Source organism: Macrobrachium nipponense, chromosome 6 (genome assembly GCF_015104395.2).
Source record: "Macrobrachium nipponense isolate FS-2020 chromosome 6, ASM1510439v2, whole genome shotgun sequence".
NCBI classification, from domain to species: Eukaryota; Metazoa; Arthropoda; class Malacostraca; order Decapoda; family Palaemonidae; genus Macrobrachium; species Macrobrachium nipponense.
This window is the reverse complement of record NC_061108.1, coordinates 17447704-17469611: the sequence shown is the minus strand read 5'-3', so window position 1 is coordinate 17469611 and position 21908 is coordinate 17447704. Positions and strand designations below refer to the sequence as shown.

The window sequence follows — 21908 nt, the reverse complement described above, 5'->3', positions numbered from 1 at the left end:
GTTGACTAAGGCGCATTTTTCCTATTCCAAACTCCATTCTGATGTCCCCCAGATACATCCTTACAGTCTGGATTAGGGTATCTAATTCCTTGATGCTCTTACCATACAGCTTGATGTCGTCCATGAACATCACGATGGTTGATTTTGTTGCCTCTTTTCTTGAGTTGGTACCCGGCATCCATCTTCTGTAGTACTTTTGTCATGGGAATCATGGCTACTACGAAGAGTAGTGGGGACAGTGAGTCGCCCTGGAAGATCCCTCTCCTGATATTAACCTCTGCTAGTCTTATTCCAGAGCTTGTAAGTATTGTATTCCAGTTGCGCATTGTATTTTGAGGAAGCTGATGGTATTTTCCTCTGCCCCATATATTTTCAGGCATTCTATTAGCCATGTGTGTGGTATCATGTCGAAGGCTTTCTTATAGTCTATCCATGCCATGCTTAGGTTGGTTTCTTCTCCTACTGTTCTTCATTACCATTTTTGTCTATCAGGAGCTGGTCTTTTGTGCCCCTACACTTCCTTCTGCAACCTTTCTGTTGGTAGGGGATGGTGTTTGTCTCCTCTAGGTAGTTGTATAGCCTTTCACTGATGATACCTGTTAGTAACTTCCACATTATTGGTAGGCAGGTGATAGGCCTGTAGTTACTGGCTACATTTCCCTTACTCTTGTCTTTTTGTACTAAGGATGTTCTTCCTGTGGTCATCCATTTGGGTGCTTGGTGATTTGAGATACAATGCTGGAGTTGTTCTGCTATTCGTAGGTGTAGGGCCTTGAAGTTTTTGAGCCATATCCATGGACTTCATCGGGACCTGGGGTTTTCCAGTTTGGCATTTTCTTTAGTTGGTGTCTGACTGTGTCTGTCGTGATCTCTGTGAATCTTTGTTTTATTCTCCCTGTTTCTTCTTCCTTGACTTCCTGGAGCCATGTTGCATGTTTTGTTGTGTGATACCGGATTGCTCCATATGTTTTTCCCAGAGTCTCTTACTTGGTTCGGCTTCAGGAATTTCTGGGTGGTGTCTTCCCCTCTTAGTTGGCTGTATAGTCTTTTCTGGTTGGTTTCCGAATAGTTTGTTCTGTTGGTATCCCTTATTCCTGTTCATGTACCGTTGGATCTTGTGTGCTTTGGCCTTAAGCCTCTGTTTTACATCTTCTATTGTGTTGTTTTAGTCCCCTCTCTTGTACTTTGTATTTCTCGTTGAGTTCCTCCTTTGTTTTTCTTGCTTCTTAGCCTTTTTTCTGCCATCTCTTTCAGTTTACTCAAGTCAGATCTCATCACCATGATTTGCTTTTCCAGGCGCCTTTTCCAAAGGAGGTTGCTGTTTTGGTTTCTGTTGGGTTGGTTGTGACGGTGGTGTTGGTGGTTTCGAATCCCCATCAGTTCTGCTACTAATCTTGCTCCTGCATATGTCAAGTTATTTGTTTCTGTGATACTGGTGGTGTGTATTGGCCCATTATTTTCATTGACCTCACTTGTTTTCTCCCTTAATTTCTTGGTGTTGTAGGCTTTCATTGGAGGGGATCTTTGTTCTCTCTGTATCTGGCTCCATCCATGTCTATCTTTTCTACCCATTCGTCCTCTCTGTTACTTCGTCGGTGTTTCTTCGTGTGTCGTTGTTTGATACTTCATCCTCCCTGTCGTCTTCTGTGGCATCGTCTCTCAGTTCGTCTTCGTGTAATTCGTTGTCGTGTGACATTTCCCTTTCCAGTTCTTCTCTTTCGTGTTGGGGAGAGCCAGTTCTTTTTCTTTATGTTCCTTACTTGGTCTGCCAGCCTCTGCTCGGTTTGGGGGGGTGTTATTCCTCTCATTCCAGATGTTGATCAATCTTCTTCTATATCCTCTCTCCGTCGGGTTGCTTCTGATGTAGCATCTCCATATTTCCTTATTTTCTTCTCTTGTCCATTTCTTCCTTTTTGCCTCTGTAGCTCCAATCTCAGGCTGTTGATTACTTTCGTTGTGGTGATCAGTTGCTGGATGACGACCTCCAAGTACCTGACCGTCCTCTTCCCTTCAATTGGGTTGAATACCTGGTTGCCGGACGAAGCTCCTCTGTTGCCAGAGGTTCCATTTACGTCGTTGTCGTTTATTCCTTCATTTCTTTCCATCATTGCTGAGTTTTGCTATTTAACCCATAGCTGGACCCTACCCCATCAGGGATAGTACTCATTTACAGCTGAGTAGACTTGAGGAAATTATGGTAAAGATCCTTTCCCAAGGAATCAACGCCGAGGAGAGCGGTCACCCATCCAACGACTGACCAGCCCCAATGTTGCTTAACTTGACTTAAGTCTATTGAAGACCTAACCAACTCCTCCACGGCGCCACACATTATTATTATTATTATTATTATTATTATTGTTATTATTATTATTATTATTATTATTATTATTATTATTATTATTATTATTATTATTATTATTATATTTTACGTCAGTTCAGAAGCAAGAACAAAAGTGGTGTCTATTGCATAAATCGCGAGTTTACATAATAGTTACTGTACAGAGAAGTAAACCACACTTTCTTGATCACTTATTTTGTAATTTTTTTCTAGCTTCGATATCGTAATAACGTCTCCAAAAATTGCTTCCTTTCCATTAGAAGTATTCTCTCTATTAAAGGAGAAAGAATGAAGTAAATGAATGAGAGGGTTATCACACAGACGGTAATGCTCAAAAATATTAAACATAAACAACTTACCTATGCAACGGCACCTATAGGTCTGGCTTTCATGACCGAGTTGTAGCTATGCATTAATTCTTAAAGATACATCAAAAGAAGTTCATGTTGATTCTTAAAGATACATCAACAGAAGTTCATGTTGATACTTAAAGATACATCAACAATAAGTTCATGTTGATTCTTAAAGATACATCAACAGAAGTTCATGTTGATTCTTAAAGATACATCAACAGAAGTTCATGTTGATTCTTAAAGATACACCAACGATAAGTTCATGTTGATTCTTAAAGATACACCAACGATAAGTTCATGTTGATTCTTAAAGATACGTCAACAGAAGTTCATGTTGATTCTTAAAGATACATCAACAGAAGTTCGTGTTGATTCTTAAAGATACATCAACAGAAGTTCAGGTTGATTCTTAAAGATACACCAACAATAAGTTCATGTTGATTCTTAAAGATACATCAACAGACGTTCATGTTGATTCTTAAAGATACATCAACAATAAGTTCATGTTGATTCTTAAAGATACATCAAGAGAAGTTCATGTTGATTCTTAAAGATACATCAAGAGAAGTTCATGTCGATTCTTAAAGATACATCAACAGAAGTTCATATTGATTCTTAAAGATACATCAAGAGAAAGTTGCATTGTTGATTTCGTTAAAGATACATCAACAGAAGTTCGTGTTGATTCTTAAAGATACATCAACAGAAGTTCATGTTGATTCTTAAAGATACATCAAGAGAAGTTCATATTGATTCTTAAAGATACATCAATAGAAGTTCATGTTGATTCTTAAAGATACATCAACAGAAGTTCATGTTGATTCTTAAAGATACAACAACAATAAGTTCATGTTGATTCTTAAAGTTACTTCAACAGAAGTTCATGTTGATTCTTAAAGATACATCAACAGAGGTTCATGTTGATTCTTAAAGATACATCAACAATAAGTTCATGTTGATTCTTAAAGATACATCAACAATAAGTTCATGTTGATTCTTAATAAAGATACATCAACAGAAGTTCATGTTGATTCTTAAAGATACATCAACGATAAGTTCATGTTGATTCTTAAAGATACATCAACAGAAGTTCATGTTGATTCTTAAAGATACATCAACAGAAGTTCGTGTTGATTCTTAAAGATACATCAACAGAAGTTCGTGTTGATTCTTAAAGATACAGCAACAGAAGTTCGTGTTGATTCTTAAAGATACATCAACAGAAGTTCGTGTTGATTCTTAAAGATACATCAACAGAAGTTCGTGTTGATTCTTAAAGATAGATCAACAGAAGTTCGTGTTGATTCTTAAAGATACATTAACAGAAGTTCGTGTTGATTCTGAAAGATACATCAAAAGAAGTTCATGTTGATTCTTAAAGATACATCAACAATAAGTTCGTGTTGATTCTTAAAGATACATCAACAGAAGTTCATGTTGATTCTTAAAGATACATCAACAGAAGTTCGTGTTGATTCTTAAAGATACATCAACAGAAGTTCATGTTGATTCTTAAAGATACATCAACAATAAGTTCATGTTGATTCTTAAAGATACATCAACAGAAGTTCATGTTGATTCTTAAAGATATTCATGTTGATTCTTAAAGATACATCAACAATAAGTTCATGTTGATTCTTAAAGATACATCAACAGAAGTTCATGTTGATTCTTAAAGATACATCAACAATAAGTTCATGTTGATTCTTAAAGATACGTCAACAGAAGTTCGTGTTGATTCTTAAAGATACATCAACAGAAGTTCATTTTGATTCTTAAAGATACATCAACAGAAGTTCGTGTTGATTCTTAAAGATACATCAACAATAAGTTCATGTTGATTCTTAAAGATACATCAACAGAAGTTCGTGTTGATTCTTAAAGATATTCATGTTGATTCTTAAAGATACATCAACAATAAGTTCACGTTGATTCTTAAAGATACATCAACAGAAGTTCGTGTTGATTCTTAAAGATATTCATGTTGATTCTTAAAGATACATACACAGAAGTTCGTGTTGATTCTTAAAGATACATCAACAATAAGTGCATGTTGATTCTTAAAGATACACCAACAGAAGTTCGTGTTGATTCTTAAAGATACATAAACAGAAGTTTTTGTTAATTCTGAAAGATACATCAAAAGAATTTCATGTCGATTCTTAAAGATACATCAAAAGAAGTTCATGTTGATTCTTAAACATACATGAAAAGAAGTTCATGTTTATTCTTAAAGATACATCAAAAGAAGTTCATGTTGATTCTTTAAGATAGATCAACAGAAGTTCATGTTGATTCTTAAAGATGCATCAAAAGAAGTTCATGTTGACTCTTAAAGATACATCAACGATAAGTTCATGTTGATTCTTAAAGATACATCAACAATAAGTTCATGTTGATTCTTAAAGATACATCAACAGAAGTTCGTGTTGATTCTTAAAGATATTCATGTTGATTCTTAAAGATACATCAACAATAAGTTCGTGTTGATTCTTAAAGATACATAAACAGAAGTTCTTGTTAATTCTGAAAGATACATCAACAATAAGTTCATGTTGATTCTTAAAGATACATCAACAGAAGTTCGTGTTGATTCTTAAAGATACATCAACAGAAGTTCATGTTGATTCTTAAAGATACATCAACAGAAGTTCGTGTTGATTCTTAAAGATACATCAACAATAAGTTCATGTTGATTCTTAAAGATACATCAACAGAAGTTCGTGTTGATTCTTAAAGATATTCATGTTGATTCTTAAAGATACATCAACAGAAGTTCATGTTGATTCTTAAAGATACATCAACACTAAGTTCATGTTGATTCTTAAAGATACATCAACAGAAGTTCGTGTTGATTCTTAAAGATACATAAACAGAAGTTCTTGTTAATTCTGAAAGATACATCAAAAGAAGTTCATGTTGATTCTTAAAGATACATCAAAAGAAGTTCATGTTGATTCTTAAACATACGTGAAAAGAAGTTTATGTTGATTCTTAAAGATACATCAAAAGAAGTTCATGTTGATTCTTTAAGATACATCAACAGAAGTTCATGTTGATTCTTAAAGATGCATCAAAAGAAGTTCTTGTTAATTCTTAAAGATGCATAAGAAAAATTCCTGTTAATTGTTAAAGATGCATAAAAATTCCTGTTAATTCTTAAAGATGCATAAAAAATTCTTGTTAATTCTTAAAGATGCATAAAACTTCCTGTTAATTCTTAAAGATGCATAAAAAATTCCTGTTAATTCTTAAAGATGCATAAAAAATTCCTGTTAATTCTTAAAGATGCATAAAAATTCCTGTTAATTCTTAAAGATGCATAAAAAATTCCTGTTAATTCTTAAAGATGCATAAAAATTCCTGTTAATTCTTAAAGATGCATAAAAAATTCCTGTTAATTCTTAAAGATGCATAAAAAATTCCTGTTAATTCTTAAAGATGCATAAAAATTCCTGTTAATTCACAAAGATGCATAAAAAAGTGCCTGTTTTGTATCAATTTCAGTTAGAAAAATTATTTTTTATAAATCTTTAAGCTTCAAATACTCGATTCATCAGATAGCAATAAAGAAATCTATGTGTGAACTTCTCCCTCTTTCTAATTCTCCCATCTCCTTAAATGTCTTTCATCCCTCATCCTAATCTGTCATCTGCTCATGTTGGCTTCACCATTTGGTCGCAATCACCATCATTTTCTCATCATTTTCGTAATTCATCAAGTTTAATCTAAAAGGACGTAGTTCCTATACCTATAATTACATTCCGTGGAAGACTCGGTTGAGCGGGTGCAGTGGAGGTTCCTCTCACTGCCGAAGGTATCTTTATCTTAATTTGAACATTCTGTAAGTCACTCTACTAATTAGTGTATTCATTCCGCCTCTCTCTCTCTCTCTCTCTCTCTCTCTCTCTCTCTCTCTCTCTCTCTCTCTCTCCCTCACACTGAGGGACCTGGGGCAACCCGAACAAGATGTAAGGTCTGTAAGGTAAGGTCTGTAAGGTCTCTCTGTTTTTGAAGGCTTGCGCTTTGTTTTAATTTCCAGTAATTTATTACACATCCTCAAAGGGTTCACGTTTTGCTTAGTCGGGGAGTGAGCCTACAAATTACTGTGTTGTTGTTGTTGTTTTTGTTCTTGTTGGGGGGTGGGTTAAGAAACACCTATGGAAAAGCCTTATAAGGTCTAAAAAAAGGTGTTTCCAGTTGAGTTCAAGTTACAGGAATTTTAGGATAGTATACTTATTTGTGATTTATTTATTAGAATGAGAATTTAAAAAAATAAATAATGTGCATCTTAAGAAGTACAGAACAATTATTTCTAATGAAATATAGCGTATTTATTTTAATTTTCGTTGATGACAACATGCTATTTGACCGTCGATTTTAGCACGCACTCTGAGTAAGTTGGAGGTCGGATCACACCTTCTTTGTTGCCAAGTTACACTTGTACCGCTATTGAACACTGTCCATTAATGTTTATTTGACATTTAGAATTTATTTCCCTATATCTCTTTTTTTTTTTTAATTTTTAATTAATTTCTACTTGTTCATTTTGCATTCAATTCTTCCTTTCTCTCTCTCTCTCTCTCTCTCTCTCTCTCTCTCTCTCTCTCTCTCTCTCTCTCTCTCTCCTTGTCATTTAACAGTTCTGTTATTCTCTTATGCTTTGGCATAACTTTTCCCAGTCTGAAAAGCTGTTCACAAATATTTATCTTTATTTGCTTTTGTCGTTCTTCCTTTGTCCTCTTTGCTTCTGTTTCTTAATTAGCTGATACTTCTTTCCGAGCATTGTTTCATTTCCTCTTACTACATCCTCTCTCTTCCTCCTCCTCCTCCTCCTCCTCGTCTCCTACTTCCTCCTCCACCACCGCATCCTCCTTTCCCGTCCTTCCTTCTCCCCCTAACTTTCCAGCCTCCTCCTGCCTCCTCCCTCCTCCCCTCCTCCTCCTTCCTCCTCCTTTCCTTCCCCCTACTTTCCCCAACTTCCTTTCTCCCTCCTCCTCCCTCCTCCTCCTCCTCCTTCTCCCCCTACTTCCACCTTCCTTTCCTCCTCCTGCCTTCCCTCCCTCTTCTCCTTCTCCCCTAAACTTCCACCTTCCTTCCTCCTCCTGCCTCCCTCCCTCCTGCCTCCTCCTCCTCCTCCTCCTCCTCCCCTACCCCCCTTCCTCCTGCTTTCCCCTACTTCCTTCTCCTCTCCTCCTCCTCCTCCTCCTCCTCCTTCCCCTTTCTCCCCTACTTCCACTTCCTTCTCCTCCTCCTCCTCCTTCTCCTCCTCCTCCTTCTCCTCCGAAGAAGAAAAGTAAACATCATTCATGCATACCAAGAGACAGAAGGATCTTGTTCCAGAAAATCAGAAAGTGGAAAAAAGGTCTTGCAAAAGAAAAAATGCATGGAAAGTTATAGAACTAAAAGTACGATAGAAAAATGCAGAACAAAAGATTATACAATCAAAAGAAATGAAAAACGGGACTTGGAAGAAAAAACCCTATTAAATATCAAGCAAAACCCCAAACTATTTATACTCATATGCGAAGAAGATGAATAAAATAGAAATAGGCCTTCTGAGAATTGAAGGGAGATTAACGAATGAAAAAAAGGAAATTTGCAACATACTGGCAGAACGATATAAGAGAGAATTCACCCCTAGAATAGATAATGAAGATAATGATATAGAAGTAAGGGACGAAAATAGTGAATATTTAGCTGACATAGAAATTAATGAAGCTGATATTGTGCAGGCAATTAATGAAATTAAAAATGGAGCTGCTGCAGGGCCAGATGGAGTCCCTGCTATTTTGTTAAAGAAAGTAGTTCATTCTATCGCAAAGCCACTTGCAATATTATTAAGACAAAGTGTAGATACAGGCAAGATTTATGATGAGCACAAATTAGCATATATACACCCCTACTTTCAAAAGTGGATCAAGACTAGAGGCAAGTAATTATAGGCCTGTGAGTCTAACATACATATTATGAAAGTGTATGAAAGGGTAATGAAGAAAAATATTATGAAACATTTAATAAAAAAATAATTTGTTTAATATAGGACAACACGGTTTCGTACCCGGAAAAAGTACACAAACCCAACTGTTAGTCCACCGTGAGAACATATTCAAAAATATGAAAAGCGGAAATGAAACAGATGTGGTTTATCTAGACTTTGCAAAAGCTTTTGACAAAGTAGACCATAATATATTAGCAAAGAAAATTAGAAAACACAATATCGTAGATAAAGTAGGAAGATGGTTAAAAGAATTTTTACACAACAGAAAACAGATAGTTATTGCAAACGATGAGAAATCGGATGAAACAAGGTAATATCCGGTGTGCCACAAGGTACGTGCTAGCTGCAATATTGTTTGTTATTATGATTGAAGACATAGACAGTAATGTTAAGGATTCGGTAGTGAGTAGTTTCGCTGATGACACAAGAATAAGTAGAGAAATTACTTGTGATGAAGATAGGAACGCTCTACAAAGAGACCTTAACAAAGTATATGATTGGGCAGAGGTAAATAGGATGGTATTTAACTCTGATAAATTTGAATCAATAAATTATGGAGACAGAGAAGGAAAGCTATATGCATATAGGGGACCTAATAATGAGGACAATCCACAAATAAGGAAGCAGTTTAAAGACCTGTTGGTGTGATGATGAATAGGAACATGTTATGCAATGATCAAATAGCCATTCTGTTGGCAAAATGTAAAGCAAAATGGGAATGTTGTTACGGCACTTCAAAACAAGAAAAGCTGAACACATGATTATGCTTTATAAAACATATGTTCGTAGTCCACTTGAATATTGCAATATGATATGGTACCCACACTATCAAAAGGATATTGCACAAATAGAGAGTGTACAAAGGTCCTTTACAGCTAGAATAGAAGAAGTTAAGGACCTAGACTACTGGAAAGACTACAATCCTTAAAATTATATAGTCTAGAAAGGAGAAGAGAACGCTACATGATAATTCAGGCATGGAAACAGATAGAAGGAATAACAGAAAATATCATGGAACTAAAAATATCAGAAAAGAGCAAGCAGAGGTAAATTAATAGTGCCCAAAACTATACCAGGAAAAATAAGGAAAGCACACAGAAACATTAATCCACTACGCACCAGCATCGATAATGCAGCGTCTATTCAATGCGTTGCCAGCTCATCTGAGGAATATATCAGGAGTGAGCGTAGATGTGTTTAAGAATAAGCTCGACAAATATCTAAACTGCATCCCAGACCATCCAAGATTGGAAGATGCAAAATATACCGGAAGATGTACTAGCAACTCTCTGGTAGACATTAGAGGCGCCTCACACTGAGGGACCTGGGGCAACCCGAACGAACTGTAAGGTCTGTAAGGTAAGGTCCTACTTCCACTTCCTTCTCCTCCTCCTCCTCCTCCTCCTCCTCCTCTCTCCCCTCTTCCACTTCCCTCCTCTCCTCCTCCTCCTCCTCCTCCTCCTCCTCCTCCTCCTCCTCCTCCTCCCCTACTTCCACCTTCCTTCTCCTCCTCCTCCTCCCCTCTACTTCCACCCCTTCCTTCCTCCTCCTCCTCCTCCTCCCCTCCCCCTCCTCCCCTTCTCCCCTACTTCCACTCCTCCTCCTCCTCCTCCTCCCCTCCTCCTCCTCCTCCTCCTCCTCCTTCTCCCTACCACTTCCACCTTCTCCTCCTCCTCCTCCTCCTCCTCCTCCTCCTCCTCCTCCTCCTACTCCATACCTCCTACCTCCTCCTCCTCCTACTCCTCCTCCTCCTCCTTCCCTCCCCTACCTCCTCCTCCCTCCTCCTCCTCCTCCCCCCTCTTCCATTCCTTCTCCTCCTTCCTTCTCCTCCTCCTCCTCCTCCTACTTCCACCTCCTCCCCCTCTCCCATCCTCCTCCTCCTCCTCCTTCCTCTCCTCCTCTCCTCCTACTCCACTTCTCCTCCTCCTCCGCCTCCTCCTCCCCCTCCTCCTTCCTTCCCCTACTTCCACTTCCTTCCTCCTCCTCCTCCTCCTCCTCCCTCCCTTCTCCCTACTTCCACCTTCCTTCCTTCCCTCCTCCTTCCCCTTCCTTCCTCCTCCTCCCCTCCTCCTCCTTCCTCCCCACCTTCCACCTTCCTTCCTCCTCCTCCTCCTCCTCCTCCCTCCTCCTCCTCCTCCTCCTCCTCCTCCTCCTTCTCCCTACCCCTTCACCTTCCTTCCTCCTCCTCCCTCCCTCCTCCCTCCTCCTTCTCCCCTTAACTTTCCACTGTCCTTCCTCCTCCTCCTTCCACCTCCTCCTTCTCCCCCCCCTACTTCCACTTCCCCTCCTCCTCCTCCTCCTCCTCCTCCTCCTCCTCCTACCTCCCCTACCTCCACCTTCCTCCTCCTCCTCCTCCCTCCTTCCTCCCTCCTCCTTCCTCCTCCTCCTCCTCCTCCGCCCCTACTCCCCTACTTTCCACTCCTCCTCCTCTCCTCCTCCTCCAACTGCGGGAAGAGATGGCGTAATTTAGCGTGTTTAGCAGATTCGCAATACGATGGAGGTAGCAGGAAGGGAACTGGCATTTCTCATTTATGAAATCAGCAACAGTCCTAACCAAAAAGATACAAAAGCATTCATAGAAGGATATAATCCTTCAAACTGGAACAAATCTAATGAAAACATCTTGAAAATAATTGAAGAAGTTTCCAAATAAAATCCAAGTGGTCAAGAGACTCATAAAGAAAATATACATAAACCACATATTCCGACAAAGAAAATGAATAAGGTGAATCTTGTGAATATCCTAATTGACGCATTAGGAAAAAGAATGCCAAAAGCATGCAAAACTGTGTAAGGTTTGGTATAGCATAGTCAATCCACAAAACCTAATCAGAAAAATGTGCTGCATGCAACATTCCGACCCATCCACAGTGTGCTGAGGTAATACAAGATATGAGAAAAGATACAAAAATTTTTTGTTCAACATGTCTATCATGGATAGACAATGTTATTAAATCAAGATTGAATGTACAAATAGTTGAGGATGAAGAAGAAGAGAAGAGGAAGAAGAAGAAGAAGAAGAGGAAAACGGAAGAGAAGTAAACAAAAATGAAATGACAGAAAAAAAATAAGGAAAAACAAAGAACAAGATAAAAGTATGGATGCAGAGATACTCATTGATACTACATATGAGGCAATAAGCAGCATACCTACGAAGAAATAAATTACGATATGGCAACAGAAAAGCAAATCCCGAAGAGGCTCTACCCAGATCTACACAATGACGGGAAAGAGGAAAAAATAGACAAGAAAGACAAAATCTGCAACCTTTTGAAAAGAGGGAATTGCAGATTTGGAGAAAGATGTTACTACAAACATCCTAAGGTATGTCACAACTATGAAATATATGGTAAATGTGCATACCTAGATGGATATGGGGATGATTGCAGAGATCTGCATCCAAAAATATGCAAAAACCTAAAAGAAGGAAAAGGATGTAAGTTCGACAAAAAATGCAAATATATGCAACCCTGTAGCCATGAATCATAATCAAATAAATAACCAACCAAGTAATACCAAAATCCAAAATAGAAAGAAACAAATAAAGAGAGAATCAAGAATATCAGGTAAAAAAAAGAAAAGAAAAAGCAAACCACCAATGAGATATGCAGAGATGTCAGTAAAAAATTTCAATGCATCAGCTCCAAAATTCTACTCAAGGGATAATAACTGTATTTATTATGCAAGAGGATATTGCAGAAACGGAGAAAATTGCAGATTCAGACACAAAATGAATAATTATGATGAAGGAAGATCAAATATTATGGAAAAGTTGGATTTTTTAATGTCAGAATTTCTGGAAATGAAAAAAATGAACAACATACCAGAACAGGAAAGAGACATGGGAAAATCCTTATTACTACCAATATTAAATGAATGGAGACAAAACACGCAAACCATCATAGTGATGAATGCGCAGGGTTTAGTTACGAGTAACTCAAAAAGAAAAATAGAGTACTTAGGAGAACTAACCCAAATTGAAAAGAAAATAGATATAATGAATATAAGTGAAACCTGGTATCCCAAGAGACTGGGAATGATGATCAAATAAAAAATGGGTTCCAAACTTATAGATCAGATAGAAAAAATAGGAATCAAGGGGGAACCGCAATATATGGAAAGGACAAAAAACAAGGAAAAATATATGAGAAATATAGTAACTCAGAATGTGAACTAATAGCGGTAGAATTTGAATCTGAAAATTAATGAACATAGTAATCTATAGACCTCCTAATACTAAAGAGTTTGACTTAATAATTGAAAAATTGGATGATATATGTAGGAAATCACAAGGACTGGACTATTCTCCTATCTGGTGACTTCACTTTCCTTTCGTAGAATGGAAAGAACGAATAGGAGATTGTGGATGTACTTATACATATAAAAAAGAGAGTAATAGTAGTGCGAGAATAAGAGGCAATTCGAAAAGCTATTAGATATGCTACTAGAATACAAACTTCAACAAATAAATCACCTGCCAACAAGAAAGGAAATACTTTAGACCTAGTATTTGTGAACGAGGTGAATTATGTTAAAGAAATAATAGTTTATAATGCGAGTATTTCAGACATAATGTCATAGAATTAACAGTTCATTCCAAAGCAAGTGAAAACAGAGATAAGCAAGAAATGAAAAAAGTGGGAAGGATATGGAAAATACAACTTCTACAGTAAAAATATAAAAATGGTCAGAAATAAATGAAGAATTAAACAAAGATTGGGATAACATTTTCGTAAGCGATGACATAAGGTAAATACGGAGATATTATATAAAATATTAGAGAAAATAGTGGATAAATATATACCGACGAGAAAAGTAAACATCATTCATGCATACCAAGAGACAGAAGGATCTTGTTCCCAGAAAATCAGAAAGTGGAAAAAAAGGTCTTGCAAAAGAAAAAAATGCATGGAAAGTTATAGAACTAAAAAAGTAAGATAGAAAATGCAGAACAAAAGATTATACAATCAAAAGAAAATGAAAAAAAAAAAACGGGGAATTGGAAAGAAGAAAAAAAAACCCTATTAAATATCAAGCAAAACCCCAAACTATTATACTCATATGCGAAGAAGATGAATAAAAGAAGAATAGAAATAGGCCCTCTGAAAATTGAAGGGAGATTAACGAATGAAAAAAAAAAGGAAATTTGCAACATACTGGCAGAACGATATAAGAGAGAATTCACCCCTAGAATAGATAATGAAGATAATGATATAGAAGTAAGGGACGAAAATAGTGAATATTTAGCTGACATAGAAATTAATGAAGCTGATATTGTGCAGGCAATTAATGAAATTAAAAATGGAGCTGCTGCAGGGCCTGATGGAATCCCTGCTATTTTGTTAAAGAAAGTAGTTCATTCTATCGCAAAGCCACTTGCAATATTATTAAGACAAAGTGTAGATACAGGCAAGATTTATGATGAGCACAAATTAGCATATATCACCCCTACTTTCAAAAGTTGGATCAAGACTTGAGGCAATAATTATAGGCCTGTGAGTCTAACATCACATATTATGAAAGTGTATGAAAGGGTAATGAAGAAAAATATTATGAAACATTTAATAAAAAATAATTTGTTTAATATAGGACAACACGGTTTCGTACCCGGAAAAAGTATCACAAACCCAACTGTTAGTCCACCGTGAGAACATATTCAAAAATATGAAAAGCGGAAATGAAACAGATGTGGTTTATCTAGACTTTGCAAAAGCTTTTGACAAAGTAGACCATAATATATTAGCAAAGAAAATTAGAAAACACAATATCGTAGATAAAATATGGAAGATGGTTAAAAGATTTTTACACACAGAAAAACAGATAGTTATTGCAAACGATGAGAAATCGGATGAAACCAAGGTAATATCCGGTGTGCACAAGGTACGTGTTAGCTGCAATACTGTTTGTTATTATGATTGAAGACATAGACAGTAATGTTAAGGATTCGGTAGTGAGTAGTTTCGCTGATGACACAAGAATAAGTAGAGAAATTACTGTGATAGATAGGAACGCTCTACAAAGAGACCTTAACAAAGTATATGATTGGGCAGAGGTAAATAGGATGGTATTTAACTCTGATAAATTTGAATCAATAAATTATGGAGACAGAGAAGGAAAGCTATATGCATATAGGGGACCTAATAATGAGACAATCACAAATAAGGAAGCAGTTAAAGACCTTGGTGTGATGATGAATAGGAAACATGTTATGCAATGATCAAATAGCAATTCTTTTGGCAAAATGTAAAGCAAAAATGGGAATGTTGTTACGGCACTTCAAAACAAGAAAGCTGACACATGATTATGCTTTATAAAACATATGTTCGTAGTCCACTTGAATATTGCAATATGATATGGTACCCACACTATCAAAAGGATATTGCACAAATAGAGAGTGTACAAAGGTCCTTTACAGCAAGAATTGAAGAAGTTAAGGACCTTGACTACTGGGAAAAACTACAATCATTAAAATTATATAGTCTAGAAAGGAGAAGAGAACACTACATGATAATTCAGGCATGGAAACAGATAGAAGGAATAACAGAAAATATCATGGAACTAAAAATATCAGAAAGAGCAAGCAGAGGTAGATTAATAGTGCCCAAAACAATACCAGGAAAAAATAAGGAAAGCACACAGGACATTAATCCACTACGCACCAGCAATCGATAATGCAGCGTCTATTCAATGCGTTGCCAGCTCATCTGAGGAAATATATCAGAGTGAGCGTAGATGTGTTTTAAGAATAAGCTCGACAAATATCTAAAAAACTGCATCCCAGACCATCCAAGATTGGAAGATGCAAAATATACCGGAAGATGTACTAGCAACTCTCTGGTAGACATTAGAGGTGCCTCACACTGAGGGACCTGGGGCAACCCGAACGAACTGTAAGGTCTGTAAGGTAAGGTCCTCCTTCTTCTCCCCTACTTCCACTTCCTTCTCCTCCTCCTCCTCCTCCTCCTCCTCCTCCTCCTACTTCCACTTCCACTTCCTCCTCCTCCTCCTCCTCCTCCTCCTCCTTCTCCCCTATCTTCCACTTCCTTCTTCCTCCTCCGCCTCCTCCTCCTCCTCCTCCTCCTCCCCTACTTCCACTTCCTCCTCCTCCTCCTCCTCCTCCTCCTCCTCCTCCTCCTCCTCCTCCTTCTCCCCTACTTCCACTTCCGTCCTCCGCCTCCTCCACCTCCTCCTCCTCCTCTCCCCTACTTCCACTTCCTCCTCCTCCTCCTCCTCCTCCTCCTTCTCCCCTACTTCACTTCTTCCTACTCCTCCTCCTCCTCCTCCTCCTCCTCCTCCTCCTCCTCCTCCTCCTCACCCCCCTACTTCCACTTCCTTCTCCTCCTCCTCCTCCTCCTCCTCCTCCTCCTTCTCCCCTACTTCCACTTCCTTCTCCTCCTTGCCTCCTCCTCCTGGCCTCCTTCTCCCCTACTTCCACTTCCTTCTCCTACCTCCTACTCCATCCTTCCTCCTCCTCCTCCTCCTCCTCCTCCTCCTCCTCCTCCTCCTCCCCTCCCACTTCCACTTCCTCCTCCTCCTCCTCCTCCGACCTCCTCCTCCTCCTCCTCCTCCTCCTCCTCCTCCCCTACTTCCATTCTTCCTTCTTCCTCCTCCTCCTCCTCCTCCCCTACTTCCACATCCTTCTCCTCCTCCTCCTCCTCCTCCTCTACTTCCACTTCCTGCCTCCTCCTCCTCCTCCCCCTCCCACTTCCACTTCCTTCTCCTCCTCCTCCTCCTCCGCCTCCTCCTCCTCCTCTACTTCCACTTCCTCCTCCTCCTCCTCCTCCTCCTCCTCCTCCTCCTCCTCCGTCCTCCTCCTTCTCCCCTACTTCCACTTCCTTCTCCTCCCCTCCTCCTCCTCCTCCTCCTCCTCCTCCTCTCCTCCTCCTCCTCCTCTCCTCCTCCTCCTCCTCTCCTCCTCCTCCTCTTCCTCCTCCTCCTCCTCCCCTCCTCCTCCTCCACATCCGCATCCTCCTCACACCTCCCCCATCCCCTCCCCCCCTCCCATCTCCTCCTACCTCCTCCTCCTCCTCCTCCTCCTCCTCCTCTTCCCTTGTTGATGATTCTACACCCTCTTCGTCCCTTTTAAATTCTGTAGCATGAGTGCCACATAAACCCCTCCCCCCCCACCCCCTTTCGTCTTTCAAACCCCCCCCCCCCCCCCCCCCCCCGTCACCCTACGTGACACCACATGTCCATCCCATTCAGCTGACCGCCTCCCCTTGTTTACCCAAGGTCAGGGGTGCCACAGTCCCCCACGCTGATGGTAATAGCGGGCACGGGGCACGAAGGCCGGGCGAGGGGATTACCCACGCCCGCCTCAAGGATTTCGAAAGGGAATTAAAGTAGCGGGGCGGTGGTGGGCATGTGGGCATGGAAGGAAATTCTAGAGCAAAATGGATGAGAGAGGTTGGGGCACTTTAGGAAAGGTTGATGATGAGTCCTCTCTCTTTCTTTTTATTTTTGCGTTCTTTTGTTGCCTTCCTTTACCTGGCGTAGCTGTTTTGCTATTTTCTTGTGTTCATAGTTTTTATTTCACTACTTGTAACTCTAGTTTTAGCTCCTGTTTTTTTTTCATTATTGATCTGAAACGATTTACAGGGAGATGTTTTTTTTTAGTGTATGCCTTTTGAGATATAAATTCAAAACTGTTTGCTATTTTCGTGGTCTTAGCTTTAATTCACTACTTTTGACTTTCATTTTAGCTTTTGTTTTTGTTATTGACTTTATACGATTTACAGAGGTATATGTTTAATTTTTTTTTATTTTGTGCCTTTTGAGATATAAATTCAGACTGCACCGGAACAGTTCTACAATGTACGTTGGATCCTTGAAGGGAATCCTTTTTGATGAAGCAAAATGCTTCATAATAACAAAATAACATCTCATTTACACAACATCCGGTTGCTGCTATCGCTACGACAATCTCTTTCTTTAATATTACCTTTATCAACGTTGCATTTTGTTCATCTGACTTTGGCGCGTAACGTGAAATCATTTTTCCCGCATAATTCTCGGTCTGCAGTTATGTGTGTAAAATCTACGAGACCATTGACCCATATATAGGGGCTTAGAATAAAGCTTCCTAAAGCTATGTAATGGTACGTAACGTCCTTTAGGCCTGCACTTCCCGTCTCACCCTCTTGTACATTGTCATTTTTGACACTATGGTTACTTCCGTTATTATTCAAGCTTTTATCATTAGTCCTTATAAGAAACAATAAATTACTAAGATCAGTGCCTGAAACCAAGATGCTCTCTAAAAGATAAAACAGCAATATATATACTATATATATATATATATAGTATATATATATATATATATATATATATATATATATATATATAAACAAACATTTGTATAAATTTATACAAGGATACATACATACATATCAATTTACATACGAATATAAGTAACAAACTCTTATTAATTTGACGTACGAGTACCAAGAAAGGCCACATTTATCCAAAGCAAAGTCATATATCAACACAAAGATAAACATTTACAACCTCTCTTTATCAAGATACTCGACTATCCTCTACCGTTATCCCAGAAGGTTACCACCGATAATACCCACCTCCTGAAAATAGGGGTATTTCTGGGAATACACAACCTAATCCCGTTGTCCGGCAGGACCAAGAGAGAGAGAGAGAGAGAGAGAGTACCTCTTGAACGGACACCCACCATCTTCAATTTATGTCGAGTGATTTTCTCGAAAAGGACAGACGAGGGAAGGTTGGGACTCACGGATGTAGTGTGATTAATTGCGATATAAAGTAACCAATTAGGTCGACCGTGAACTGAGCGGGTGTTTGTGCCATCTGATTCCGGGCCGCGTAATCTGCATTTTTGACCATCTTGGTTTTCTTCCTCATTTCATTTGTTTATTCTGCTCTTATTATTACTACTATATGGACCACCTTCTTTCGGTTAGCATATTGAGGCAGGTGTTGAAATCATAATCAAGTTTTCGGTTTCTTCTTGGGGGACAAATGAAAGGTGTACTTTCATGTAAATTTTTCATCGAATCGACATGTCCCTTATGCATATTCCCTAGATGTGTACTGGTAGTGCACCAACTTATTTCCAGCCAATCATAGAGCTCGCCTTCGGTGTGACGTCACCTGCGGTGGGCGGAGTTAGCAGCCAACATATCGAACATCTCTATATACACTTTTTAATGAAATTTAACCCCCTTTAAAACATTACGTATATATTTCCTGGTATTTAAAAAAAATGGATATTGCACCATTCATTGATTACCTTAGTGCTCAATAGTAAAAACAAAATTTGCAATGGGAAGAGTCAAAAAGCTTACTTTTCTTGATTTATTTGTAGAGAAAAACTCTGAAATAGATGTACCAATATCTAGAGAGCAAACCCTTACAGGATTCAGCGTGGATTTCTTTAGCGCTTGTTATGAGAAATATAAGAACTATTATCAAGACTTGCATTTTACCTCATTCAAAATTATTTTGAAAATATAATACTAAAAAAGGCAACTAAAGCAGGTTGAATTGACTTTGACCAACGGTAAACCCTCGATTGTGGTAATAGGGACGAATTCGTGTGCACGAAACTTGGTATTCTTTGCAATCTAACGGAATGTCTGTTTACGCGGTCACTCTTGATGTACAACAGTTCGTCACTTAGAATCAAGGCTGATAAGGAACCAGGTTGATTATTATCGGTAGCGGGATGTCTACAATGATTCTTCGCAGATTGATTGCATGCAATACCTTTGCAGACGATTTTAAGTATAATAATAATAATAATAATAATAATAATAATAATAATAATAATAATAATAATAATAATAATAATAATATAATAATAATAATAATAATAATCGGGAGTGACTGGAAGTATCGTTAATATTTGGTTGTTTTTAGTAATATCAGTGGAGGGAATAATAATAATAATAATAATAATAATAATAATAATAATAATAATAGTCGGGGGTGACTTACAGTATCATAATTACTTTAATGTTTTCACTGGCATCAGTAAAAGGAAATAATAATAATAATAATAATAATAATAATAAAGTCTACTCAGCTGTAAATGAGTACCTATGGGCCCTGAATGGGGTAGGGTCCAGCTATGGGTTAAATAGCAAAAACTCAGCAATGATGGAAAGAAATGAAGGAATAAACGACAACGACGTAAATGGAACCTCTGGCAACAGAGAAGCCTCGTCCGGCAACCAGTATTCAACCCAATTGTAGGGGAAGAAACGGTCAGGTACTTGGAGGTCGTCATCCAGCAACTGATCAAACCACGACAGTAATCAACAGCCTGAGATTGGAGCTACAGAGGCAAAAAGGAAGAAATGGACAAGAGAAGAAAATAAGGAAATATGGAGATGCTACATCAGAAGCAACCCGACGGAGAGAGGATATAGAAGAAGATTGATCAACATCTGGAATGAGAGGAATAACACCCCCCAAAACAGAGCAGAGGCTGGCAGACCAAGTAAGGAACATAAAGAAAAGAACTGGCTCTCCCCAACAGAAAGAGAAGAACTGGAAAGGGAAATGTCACAACAGACAACGATTACACGAATACGAACTGAGAGACGATGCCACAGAAGACGACAGAGAGGATGAAGTATAAAAAAACAAACAACGAACACACCGAAGAAAACACCGCGAAGTAACAGAGAGGACGGAATGGGTAGAAAAGATTAGACAATGGATGGAGCCAGATACAGAGAGAACAAAGATCCCCTCCATGAAAGCCTACAACACCAATCAATTAAGGGAGAAAACAAGTGAGGTCATGAAATAATGGGCCTAATACACCACCAGTATCACAGAAACAAATAACTTGACATATGCAGGAGCAAGATTAGTAGCAGAACTGATGGGGATTCGAACACCAACACCACCGTCACAACCAACCCAACAGAAACCAAAACAGCAACCTCCTTGGAAAAGGCGCCTGGAAAAGCAAATCATGGTGATGAGATCTGACTTGAGTAAACTGAAAGAGATGCGAAAAAAGGCTAAGAAGCAAGAAAACAAGGGAGGAAACTCAACGAGAAATACAAAGTACAAGAGAGGGGACTAACACAATAGAAGATGTAAAACAGAGGCTTAAGGCCAAAGACACAAGATCCAACGGTACATGAACAGAATAAGGGATACCAACAGAACAAACTATTCGGAACCAACCAGAAAAGACTATACAGCCAACTAAGAGGGGAAGACAACCACCCAGAAATTCCTGAAGCCGAACAAGTAAGAGACTCTGGGAAAACATATGGAGCAATCCGGTATCACACAACAAACATGCAACATGGCTCCAGGAAGTCAAGGAAGAAGAAACAGGGAGAATAAAACAAAGATTCTCAGACATCACGACACCACAGTCAGACACCAACTAAAGAAAATGCCAAACTGGAAAGCCCCAGGTCCCGATGAAGTCCATGGATACTGGTCAAAAAACTTCAAGGCCCTACACCACGAATAGCAGAACAACTCCAGCATTGTATCTCAAATCACCAAGCACCCAAATGGATGACCACAGGAAGAACATCCTTAGTACAAAAAGACAAGAGTAAGGGAAATATAGCCAGTAACTACAGGCCTATCACCTGCCTACCAATGATGTGAAGTTTACTAACAAGTATCAATCAGTGAAAGGTCTATGCAACTACCTAGAGGAGACAAACACCATCCCCCACCAACAGAAAGGCTGCAGAAGGAAGTGTAGGGGCACAAAAGACCAGCTCCTGATAGACAAAATGGTAATGAAGAACAGTAGGAGAAGGAAAACCAACCTAAGCATGGCATGGATACGACTATAAGAAAGCCTTTCGACATGATACCACACACATGGCTAATAGAATGCCTGAAAATATATGGGGCAGAGAGGAAAATACCATCAGCTTCCTCAAAAATACAATGCGCAACTGGAATACAATACTTGACAAGCTCTGGAATAAGACTAGCAGAGGTTAATATCAGGAGAGGGATCTTCCAGGGCGACTCACTGTCCCCACTACTCTTCGTAGTAGCCATGATTCCCATGACAAAAGTACTACAGAAGATGGATGCCGGGTACCAACTCAAGAAAGAGGCACAAAATCAACCATCTGATGTTCATGGACGACATCAAGCTGTATGGTAAGAGCATCAAGGAAATAGATACCCTAATCCAGACTGTAAGGATTGTATCTGGGGACATCAGGATGGAGTTTGGAATAGAAAAATG

General features: G+C 38.8%; 1 pseudogene; it reads left to right on the top strand.

Moving 5' to 3' along the window:
- Positions 1-16749, top strand: part of LOC135216444 (uncharacterized protein DDB_G0271670-like) — an 18416-nt pseudogene extending 1667 nt beyond the window's left edge.
- The last annotated feature ends 5159 nt before the right edge of the window (positions 16750-21908 follow it).